Here is a 12620-nt window from a genome sequence, read left to right as displayed (position 1 = left end):
CAGAATTTTTTTAATATTCTATGATAAATGACTACTTTCATGAAGCACTGTATCGCACGAAAGTCCTTCTGTCCTAGAGCGCATACTTTATCTAAATGTGTGTGTGACAAGGACACTGACAGAAACTGAGTATGACTGTATTTGGGATCATTTTTTACTATTTTAGTGTTTTTTTTTCTTTTCGTTCTTTCTTTTCTCTCTCTCTTTCTCTCTTTTGTTGTTTTGGTTTGTTTGCATTATTGATTGTTTTCATTTACTTGTTTTGTTTTATTTGGCCATAGTTGCTCCCTACATCGAAATCCATTCAATTTTTTGTGATGGCACGAAGGCAACCCTTTTCTCTCACATTGGAGAAGGATTTAAAAAATGTAGCTATAAAATCTACGTTAGTCCTCAACATCAAACAGATCTAAATTGTCGAAAAGGAAGAAATGAAACATCTGAGACTTTGAAAAATGACAGGATGTCCAAATTATGTGTGTGTGTGTGTATGTGAATAAGTATGTATACTCACATACACACACACATAGTTACCTCTTTATCTAGAACATATGGATTTACAGATTTTCATGCCAAGCCATACGTTTCTGTCTGGCATCATATGGCTCAAATATGATTAAAACTATCCAGTCCTGAGGCGTGCTTCTTTGTTATGTATTATCTAAATCATGTGAGAATTCCCATTAGAACCGGGGTTAAAAAAAAAAAAAGAACTGCTATAATGATCCTTTTTCAGTTTGCTTTAGGGAAGTGAAGAATGAGAAAACTTGATGGAAACATAAAAATTCACTTTATAATAATAATTGGATGATTCTTACATAACCAGTAGTTTTGGTGGCGTTTTATATGTTAATTCATGAATTTACACTAAATAAGATCCCAAAGTGGGAAAACATCGTGGTAAAATTCTATGATTTTAAATATAGCGGGCAGCTGGAAAGGGTGTAAATGTGTGTGATGCTCTGAGGGGTGTGTAAGGAGCTTTCAGCTGTGAGTATTTTTGGTAAATATCTGCAAATCATATAGAGAATATACCCTGATGGAAAGATCATGAAGCTTATAGACTCTCACCACCTCATGGATAAACTCCATGGAAAATCTCTCAAGTATTTCTTGTAGACAGGATGAGAGGCTCACCTACAGAACTTTTTTGGCCAACCTGGATTCCTTTCTCTTTCATCTGGTTGTTCAGATACTGAATTGAGCCTCCAAAGTGGATCACAGTCTCCATGGCCCCATGGGAATAGCTGAAGTGGTGTCTTTGTTTTTATTTTTGTTTTTGTTGTTTTCTTGGCAGTGAAGGGATTGAAAGATTTGTTCGTGGAGTCTTACTAGCTGGCATAGGGGCAGAGGTGGCCACTCAATGAACTCACCAGTTGAATTCAGCCATGGGATTCCATCTGATCCCATAATTCTGATTCATCATTACAGACAGACACATGTATTTTTTGGCACAGAGGTAGAATACACATGTGACTCCTCATAACAGTACAAGTTTCTTGGTTGTAGAAGGGTTGCAATTTGCAGGGGGGAAGCTTAATGTCAAATTCTTCTTGTCTCTTGCCACGACTGGGAGGGCATGCTTCAAGTCAGGATCCCCGGTCTCCTCTGTGTACTTCAAAATTGAACTCCAATCTTAACTGGGCACTGACACAAAAGCTATTGCCCGGGTCTCCTGGCAGAATATCATGCTCTGAACCATCGTAGGTGCACATCAGGCAATACACTCATCATGTGCTACCTCTTTGCCATTCTGAAATAGTCTTAGGTCAAACCCTATTTATAATTTGAATAGATGTCCACAGAGTTGCCCTCTACGATATGGAATATAAACTATTCTGATGGCATTGTGCATTTATCCATACTAAATGAAAATATGGGCAAATATGATATGGTCATTGCCAACTTATTCACATTGATTTTCGATCGCTGTATGCAGTGATAACGATGTATGGAAAATGTCTACTGATCGGATTGTAAAAATGGTAGCCCTGTGTTGCTTTGAGAGAGTCTGATGCCTTTAATTTTTACTCTTCTTTCTACTTTCTTCCAACTTGTCATCATATACAGAGGGTTTGCTGCTTATTTTCTCAAATGAATGAAAGCGACTTCTCATTGTGCTGACATATTAAGAGTGTTTTGAATGACTCTCCATGACCACAGGAACGAGAAATAACTTGGGATTCCCCTAAGAAGGGAATTATTTGAAAGAAAATTAAAAATAGGAAAGCCTACTTGCCATGGAGGATCTGATGGAGATGAGTTTGTGTGCATACACGGGCAGGTGCACAGAAACTCGGGCAGAAATGGATGCACACTCAGCGAGGTGATTTGCCACTTGAGGGAGAATAAAGAAACTAGCAATATCCAGGTGTTTACTTCCGTTCCCAGTGATGCTAGTGGAAGCTTTCCTTCTCCGGGGGAAAGCAAGGGAGCACACTTGGCCTGTGCTGAAATCACGGACAAGGACCGAAGCTTATTCTTTGTTGTACTTCATACCGAGTGCTTTACACACAGCAGAGGCCCAATTAATGCTTGTGGAATTGAATGTATTGAATTGCACTGGAGGGAAAAGAGGACTCAGGGGATTTGGGGGCTCCAAGAGTATATTGCAAGAGGATCGGTTTCAGGCAGAGACTCAAATGTTAAATCTCTGGATTTTTCTCTCCGGAACTGGAGATATGTATCTCCAAGGGGCAACAAGGAACAGATCTACATATTGGAACTGCTGACATCGTCCATGATAGAGAATGGGCCACTTATACATGTTATTTCAAAGAACATACACATTTATCACTGCGACATGATTGTAATACAGCTTGAGCTGCTATTTATTTTCCTTTAGATGTTTATGAATTTTTGACAGATGAAAACCAAGGAAGGTGACCGAAAATGGGCATATTTTTCAGTTAGTAAATGAAAAAAGCTTATTCACTATATTTGAAGTTTAAGTGAAGCTATATTTAAATTTGAATTAATCTAAACAGCCAAAATATTTCCGGCATTGGCAAGAGAGCCTTCTTCAAAATGTTCCAGAAATCAATTAAGAATTAAGGTCTCCCTCAAATTTTGAAGACGTACTTATATTCGGGTTGTGATGAAACATCAAAAAATTTAACATGAAAGTTGTTGTTTTCATGAAATTATGAGTGCCAGAGAACACCTCTCTGCTAAATTAATTAGAACAGCAACTACAACAACCAGTACAAAATGAAGTGTTGGAAAATTTGTTCTAAAATGAAAAAAATAAAAAAAAAAAAGCCAGTGGGAAAAGATGAGGTTTTATTTCCACAATAAAATATACAGGGCAGTTGAGAAACTATTGGAGTCCTATATAAAAAAAGAACCGGATGAAATCTTTGTACACAGTTGTGTTGGTTTTCTTTTAGTTTTGTATATACTCTACCAACTATTTTTCTTTCTGTGTTTCTCTAAAATTCCTGCAGCTCTGAATTACCCTTTTATTTTTTGCATCTGAAAGCAAATAACTACAAAAAACCAAAACAGATTCGGTCTACCTAAGTCTTAAGGACACAAAGATGATATGTTTCTCAATATTTGATTTTTTGCTTCTCAGATATCAGGGGGACCAAGGACTAGTCTTTCATTAAATCTAGTAACTTTAGTTAAAAAAAAAAAAACAGAACAATACAAAAGTTGTTGTGAGCTAAGAGGCAGAGCATCAAAAGTAACTTATGAAAACTTCACAAGATTCCAAATCAATTTCTCTGAAAAACAAAACAAAACAAAACAAAACACTAGCTTGATAACTTGTGTTATTTTAACATCAAATCTTCGAAAATATTCAACATGGATATTTAAATATGTAGAACACTAAAGTCTCCATTAAAAGGTATAATACACTGAAGTGAAAATGTTGCTGTATCTTTTTTTTTGGTAGATTGTCCCCAGAGATGAGAATTTTTCAATGAAAAAAATAAAACAAATGTCATATGATACAATAAATATCATCCGATAATTTAGTGACCGCTCCATCTTTTCAACGGAATGTTCTTTCCTTTGAATCAGGAAGCAATAAAATAATTGTGTGGCAATATCTGAAAAACCATACTGTTATTGAAAAAAAATGTGGATGAAATATATTTAGGTGTGACTATCTTGAAATATTATTACAGGCTGAAAGTCTGGGCATTTGGAAATGGATATGCATCATGGATGAAAAATATGAAAGGAGGATTATTTCCCCAAAAGAAAGTTAGGGAGGGATCTGGCCCAATATCATTCGGTTATAAGGAGATCTTATGTGACTTAATTAAGAGAGAAGAATGCCAGGAAGCTTAAGGAGTTGAAAGAGTTTGAATTTGCTGAGTAGAAACATCAATGTAGATTTCAGTGGGACTAGCAGATATTGTATGGATTATGAAAACTTGCCTTACCAGAGATGATAGTGATGTGGGAAACAAAAGCAGAAGGAAATGGCAGATAAAATTAAATTTCCTTATAACCTGCAGCCTATTGACAAATAACTTGAGGCAGGCAGAGTAAAACATGGCTCCCGGAACTCCTACTGTCTTAATGTTAATGCTTTGCTAGAGGGAAACACAACCTTAGCCTGACAATAGTTAGGCCTCCAGGATCCTGGGAGTCTTCTTTAGCATAGGAAAATCTCACTGGAAACTTCCCCTTGAGCTTACCTCCCCCAACTCTGAAGTATATAATCAGTCTCTCAGAGTCCTTGGGGCCTGCTCTTCCTGCCCAGGGGTCCTGTGCTCGTGCCTTAATAAAATCACCTTTTTTTGCACCAAAGACGTCTCAAGAATTGTTTCTTGGCCATTGGCTTTGAACCCCCATCACTCCAAAACCTCATTAAATTTTTTTTTTAACGTTTATTCATTTTTTGAGAGACAGAGCACAAGCAGGGGAGGGGCAGAGAGAGAGGGAGACAGAATCCGAAGCAGGAGGCTCCAGGCTCTGAGCTGTCAGCGCAGAGCCCGGTGGGGTTTGAACCATGAACCCTGAGATCATGACCCACACTGAAGTCAGATGTCTAACCCACTGAGCCACCCAGGTGCCCCTCCAAAACCTCATTAATAGGAATTATACCCTTCACCTTTCTCGTTAACAATAAGAGGAAGTTTAAGCAACGGACCAATAAACCATCAACAGACGTTAGATATAAATAGAGCAGCGATGAGCAAAAATGTGGAACAAAACAGTGAAAATCCTAAAATAAAACAGAAACGGGTAACTATTATATTCTCTGTTGCTAAAACTACCACAAGTGAGTGTGTGTGTGTGCGTGTGCACGTGCGTGTGTGTTTAACCACAGACATATTGGCTTATCTACGACTGCTTTTCCAAAGATTATATTTAAAAACAAGTGATGAAGTATCACTAAACTATTTTTAGTATGAACTGATCCTTTTCCATTTTCTCTTCTCAATGAAGTTGGATTGCATGAACTGAATACGGCTGCTTTACTTGATCTTATCAGACTACAGCAGATGAAGTGAGGATTTCTAATGGCACCTACGTCATTGACTTACAGTCCTTGGAGAAATAAAATTGTTGATGAGTCATATGGCTACTAAGTTGCTCTAATACGATGACAGCTTCGATGGATATTTTGAAGCTAAAAGTCCATAATGATAGAACAAGTATTTTAAGCCTCCCCCCCTACTTTTTAATTTTTTGATTTTAGACAGAGAGAGTTTGCAAGCATGTGAGAAGTGGGAGAGGGAGAGGGAGAGGAAGAGGGAGAGGGAGAGGGAGAGGGAGGGAGAGAACCTTAAGGAGGTTCCATGCCCGGTGTGTGGAACCCAATGTGGGGCTCAGTCCCACGGCCCTGGGATCATGACCTGAGCCGAAATCAAGAGTTGGACGCTTAATTGGCTAAGCCACCCAGGCGCCTCTAAGCCCATTTTTGTTGGAAACATAAGCATATACCTATTGAATCAGGTGAAAGAAAAAAAAAAAAAGGATGCTTATGTTTCATGATTAGTATAATGCTGAAATCATTACAAGGTGCCAACATCAATAGAGTTATTAAATACGTTCTTTACACAAATCTCTCAGTACCACTGGACAGTACAGAAGTTTTCGATCCCCGAGAATGATTCCACAAACACTTGAAGTTGAAAGATAAGGCTCAGTATTTCCAGTGACCTCCACTTTTTCCAGATGTACATAATAGATTTTTTGAATCAAAGTCTTTGATCAAAGTTATGAATTTTTCTCTTGAAGTGCAAGCAAAGCTTTGGGAAAATTGCAATGCTTCTACAGTTTAACAGAGAATCAGTATCATAGGAATGCCTAGGTCAAAGGTGGACGGGCACATGGTTACTACGAAATCGGTTCAGAAGAGACTGATTGGATGTAGTTGCTTGCAAAGGTGTTCCTGGATACACTTAGCCAGGAAGAATGACAGAGAAGCTCTTCCTTTGACTGATAACACATTTCGTGCTCTTTGGTACGCCTTTACACTTGTGTCAAAGCTGAAATAAATGAGCTACGGATAAAAATGGGGTGAATATTGGAAGATTCCGGGAAGAATCGTTCCACTTAAACATTACACTTGCAGCAAAATAATTAGTTTGAAATGTTGAGTTCACACATTGAAATTCTAGGTTACAGACCTGGGGGCAGAACTAGTGGGGAAAAAAAAAAAAAGCCAGTTTTGAAACTGGAAGCTGAAAGAGAGAAGGAACAATGAGCCTATTTGGGACTTTTTCAGAAGGGTGGATAGCAGGAGAAAAAGGAGAGACCTTTCTTAGCCACTGAGGAATAATAAAGCTGCCCCAGGCAGGAAACAGGAATTTGCATTTTGGAGAGAGGACTTTCAAGAAGACGCTTCCCGCTTCCCGGTGTGGAGAGCTACCTTGGGTTTTCTTAGATTGGTGTTTACCACTTGGAACTCATCCTGCAACAGGCTTGTGACTCCACAAATGATAACCACCAGGCGGGATGAAACAACACGCAGCTGCGTGAAGACTGAACATCCATGCTGCGGTGAGCAAAGGGTCTGGTGAGCTGGGGTCTGTTTAAAGACAGCGCTCCTTCAGAAAACCTGACCCGAGTGCTGTGGTGACAAAGAAAAAGGGGCTGGAAACCACAAGCCCTGTCCCTTCACTTACATACAATCCATCCCACCATCCAATAAACTTGTCCACTTTTAAGGAGACAGCCCCGGCATCTTTGTCCCTTGGTAAGAATCTTCGCTCTTCCCGTGTGTGTACTCAGCGTGTTCCACGGCTCCAGAATGTTCAGACTTAAATTTTCCCATCTGGCTTTGAGAGACATCTGGGAAAAAGTTGGAGCTGCCGTTTTCCAATATAAAGAACAGAAGCTAAATTTTAATTGTCAGAAATATCAGGGCGTTTTTGAGAACGTTATTCTCTACTTCAGTAAAACTTTTCAGTTCTTTTAAAACTTCTTTGCATGATATCTCAGAAACACGAATTTTAATTTTAAAAGGGATCATGATGAGCTTATTCAACACTTTCATTTTATAGGCAATGAAATGGAAGTCTAGAGGGATTAAGTGACTTGCCTTAGGTCATTTTCATAAAAATGGGAAAAAAAAGTCTTGAACTAATTCTCTAAATTTTAGATTGAGTGAAAAAAAAAAAAGACCATTTCTGTATTCACCTCCTAACAAATCACTCACTCCATCTCCCCAAGTTCAAAGTTTGCTCTCTTCCAATGCTCAACACTCCCTTGATCCAGAACTTGGCTGTAAGTGGAGGGGAAGGGAAGCCTATCTATGGAAAAGTATATGATAAAAGTAGTGCTTCCATTTTAAACACAATAGGAATAATAGTAGGAAAAGATTTGTGGGTAGAAAGTCAAAAAGTAAGCGTAGAAGTACAACGACCTTTCTTTAAAGAAGCCAAAGAAGTGAGGGTATGTAACAGACTTTCACTAATGGGGACGTGACTGAATAAAATAAATGAAAGTTTGAGGTGGGTATGGAAAGAGAGAGAGAAAGAGAAGATGTGTACAAAGAATACAGTCAGAGAATATTGCACATAGAGAAACAAAGTATTGGGTGCTTGGGAAAGGGAGTATGCAGTAAATTAAGGTGTTTGCACTTTGTTACGTGCCTGTGTATGCCGAGTCAATATTTAACAATGCAATAGCTAACAGTAAATTATTTGGGATCGTGTGTATAGTGTGATTCATCAGGAAATTTACTATTTTGCTGATAGAATGATGTAAGCCCTTTTGAAATGCGTAAAAATGCTAATTTTGTTTAGGGTCTCACTAAAAGACACAGAGTAGCCGATTGATATGTATTTGTAAAATGCAACCACATTATTTCTACTGACAGGAAAGGAAATCTAACCGAGTTAATAAGTATTTATTCATTTAACAGTTTATGTGAATGTGTTAAACCTAACCTCCTGCTTATTAGAAATTACATTTTAGGTCAGGCAGAAGATCGCCCCATGTAATATTCTTGTTGAATGAATACATAACCCCTTGCAGACTGACTTTCTAAAGGAGACATCAATTGAAACGAGTGATTAAAGTTGACAATGGAATTGTACAAATGACCCTAATTAATGAATTTTCTAATCTTTTTCATGTTTGTGAACATCAGCTCCTGTTTGTACACCGTGTACATAAATATGCATGTGGAACAAGTAGAAACACTCATAATTGGATGCAAATGATGTTCTGAAGCCTATTCTGTGGCATCTGTGTGTTCTGACATATCATCGTATCTGAAACTGGGGAGAGTTCTCATGTCCTTTTTTGTTGCTGTTTTGTGTGCATGCGTGTGTGCGCGCGCGCGCGCGCGTGTGTGTGTGTGTGTGTGTGTGTGTGTGTATGTGTGTTATTGTCATTGACTTGGCGACAGTTGACTTGGCAAAGACCCTAGCCAGATCTCTGATAAAAGCAACTATTTACAAAACATCAAATCTTCTTCTGCAGCTTTGGATTAAGGATTCTAACCTTGAAAAGTAAGTTCTACTCCCAAACACCCCTTCTCTTTGTAAATACGATAGAACGATGGCTATTTTGCTCATATTCCCTGACAGTAGTAAGATAACGTCACTCTTCAAATGAGTTCTTACTTATTGGTTACCTTTTGATGGGTTTATCGGCTGCCAGCAAATAATGGATAACTATTTGGTGAAGCCAGTCATGCCAGGCCTACAAATGAGAATATCCCTGTGTGCAGTCTGAGTATGACAGGTGAGTCTCACAGCGTGGACATTTGACAGAATTAGAACTGTTCCTAAGGCATGTGTCTGTCTCCTCAGCCCTCATATATTTAGGCTATAAAGTAATACTTTTCAACATGATGACCGGTCTGTATACGGGCTTAAAGGCTGATGGTACTATGTTATCAGGGACTTTGGGAATAACGCCATTGCCTCATATACAATTAATTAAGATCAGCTCATTAGCCAAAAACATTAGAAATTCATTGTCAGTGGTATTTTCTTTGCAGGTTTTCCGGTTTAAGCATTATCTTTCTGATCTGCTAGAACACATTTTTTTTTTAACTTCTGCAAGATATGCAGAGGATTCATGACCCTGATTTTTTTTCTCCTACATATAAAACATAACATGTTATGTCTGATGCTTGTTCATTCGTATGTTTATGAGCAATAGAAATGCTTTGCTCCATATATAGTACTCTACAATGCATATTTTCAGAATGGGTGGGAAACTTATAAATTATTTCAAAAGTTTCAGTGAAACATCAGGAGGGTTAGACCATCTTGTGCTGCTGAAATATTTTAACCTATAGATGTGTTTTCTTAGTCTGAGTAAGCATTTATCAAGCCTAACACAAATCAAATGTAGAAATAGGCCCAAATAGTAACGAAAGCATTTTCCTTTCGTGTTCTCAAGAATACTTCGTTTGACATTACTAGTTTCAAAAACTCACAAATACAAATGTCAATGAATTTTATATAAACAAAATTGCAAAGGCAAAAATCTTTGCATTCATTAACACCTAATTTGGAACTCAGAAAATCCTGATGGGTCTGAAGAGGAATGGAGAGGTAGGTAAGTAAGTTCTGCCCTCACATTTTTCCAAATACATCCTGGATGTCTATAATTCATTAGTTACATTACTGTGGGATAATGGTCAGGTCTGCTCAACAGGTATGCAATTTTTATGGGCAGAAAAACACGAAATGAGTTCAGGGTGTAATTTAATGAGGACCGCATTTCTATATATTTGCTTAGAGTTACAGGAGAATGTAGACGTTAATTCTTACATTTACAGAACATCTTTTTTTTTTTTGTCATTTGAAACTCATTTTTATTCAGTCTTTTTAATTTAAGCGTGCTTTAATGTATTTATAATAAATGAGGGTACATATAAACCTTCCAGAACATCTCTGGGAATACGGAATTATATTAATAACACTCTTAATGTCATTTATTTGACATGGGATCTGATTATGCCATTAAAGACCTAGTTCCTCTGATACTCACACAGGGATTAGAAATAACTGAATTGGGGAAACAACCCAGAAACCAGGAATAGTTATTTTTAAATTCAATGGTAGAATTCACACTTTTAAAATGGTACAATTCACAGTTTCTCCTCTTTAGGAATGTTAAATCTTGTTTGAGAGGAAATTCATATATTCATGATGACTTAGAAAACAATTTGGAAGCAATTTATAAAATTTATAGAGAGTCTCAGCCTATATGTGTCATTGTGAGGCAATTCAGAAAATGAAAAAACAAATCACCAAGGGCTGGTGTTGGTTCAGGCAAACTTCGTGGAGAAGGCAAATGGTGCAGGTGTTAAAGGCGTGCAGGACTGTCAGTAGCAGGGAGAGGGGAGAGAAGTACAGAAGCTAAGGTCAAGGGGAGCATGTCGCACAGCAAGGCTGGCGACGAGCATCGAACAGAGGCAAGCAGTTCTAGGCTGAACATGGGAAGACTGAAAAAGCAAAATGGGGTCAGTTCAGACAGACTCCTCACGCTGGATCTTCTCCATTTGTTCTGTACGCTAACAGACTCTAGTCCTAACCTGGACAGCCAGCAAGAGATAAAGGGGTAACACACAGAACGTGGGTAGTCAACCCACGAGAAGGAGAAATGAAGGGATGATCATCCAAATAAGAAAAGTGGGAAGAAGGAAGCAAACTCAGAACTTTATGGAGGCTGTGCTCGAAGTGGCTCAGAGGGTGTGGGGCGAGGGGATACAATACAGGGGATTGCAAATCATGCGGCTCAGGGAACCAGGTCACGTGGAAGCTGTGACTAAGGCACACCAAGCCAGCTTAGGGTTGCTTTCTTGATGATCCCATCTCCTCGAGCTCCACTTCACAAGCATGGCCACCTGGTTGCACATGTTCTGTGAACAACTGGAAATAAATTAAGAATAAAGGTTGGAGGGGCGCCTGGGTGGCTCAGTGGGCTAAGCGTCTGGCTCTTGATTTCCACTCAGGTCATGATCGCATGGGTTCCTGAGATGCAGCCCCAGGTGGGGCCCTGTGCTGGCAGTGGGAACCTGCTTGGCATTCTGTCTCTGTCCCTCTCTGCCCATTCCCTACTTGTGCTCTTTCTCAAAATAAATAAACATTTTTAAAAAAGAATAAAGGTTTGAGCAGAAACGGTAAGTTTAATAATGAGTGTCTGTCGAGGCTGTCATTGAGAAGGCAAGAGTGGGTACGCAATCTAAGAAACTGGATAAGGACCAAAGAAAAGTAGAGAGCAGAAATGGAATCTTGGGGAATTTTATAAAAGAGATCTAGTAGGAAGAGAAGCACGAAAGGAAATAAAGAGAAAATAAGAAAGCAGAGCTAAGGGAAGGCTACGAGAAGGTGGCTAAGAAGGAGAGCAGTGACCTGGGCAGAACTGCAGAGGTGGAGCGAGAAGAATATAAGGAAAGGCCATCTGGATGTAAGGTTCCTTATTCTACAGGGGTTGTGAAAAAAAAAAAAAAAAAATGAGATTAGAAGAGCTGATTCGGGAGGGATCGCTTAGCACAAATGTTAGTTTCTTAAAATGGCAAGGTTTCAATTTATATTTGAGATGCATTTTCCTCCTATTGGGGAGTGAGTAACCAACTCATTTCTGTTTCTTACTGGAATTTAGCACTTTAGCTGAACTAATTTAAGTTTTTGAGCTTATGAACAGCTGCAACTTTGTATTTAAATTTCATCTGCTCTCTGTCCTACTTAATGTTCCAGTAACAATCCATCTTACTTTCAAGTCTGACAATTTCATAAGGGTATTGACCACCCACAGAGAGTGTGCCTTCAAAAGGCAAAGCCCTTTAAGAGCTGTGTTGAGTGAAGCAAAAATGCTTAGATTGTAGTCAATACTATTAGAACCGAACTGGGATAAGAGTGCAGTGATTCAGAAGAATTAGTTCCATTATTTTTACTGATGCTTCAGGAAAGCAATAGCATCCAGGAAAACAATAGAATTTAGAGCATCGTGATGGTCATTGGGATACTATGCTCTACAATCGAGCATTCCCACTACAGAATTTCAGTACAAGTGCAGTTAAACACGTAGGACTGAAAACTGTACCAACTCTTCAGACGCTGAAGATTTTTCAGATAAATGGCTCAGGTTCCCTTAACTAAGAATAAAGGCAGGACTATATTCTCCTTGGTTATAACAGAGACTTCTGATAAGAATTGATTTTATTCTAATAATAGGACGGGACA

This window comes from Panthera leo, chromosome B1 (genome assembly GCF_018350215.1).
Source record: "Panthera leo isolate Ple1 chromosome B1, P.leo_Ple1_pat1.1, whole genome shotgun sequence".
Taxonomy (NCBI): Eukaryota; Metazoa; Chordata; class Mammalia; order Carnivora; family Felidae; genus Panthera; species Panthera leo.
Note: the sequence above shows the minus strand (reverse complement) of the source record.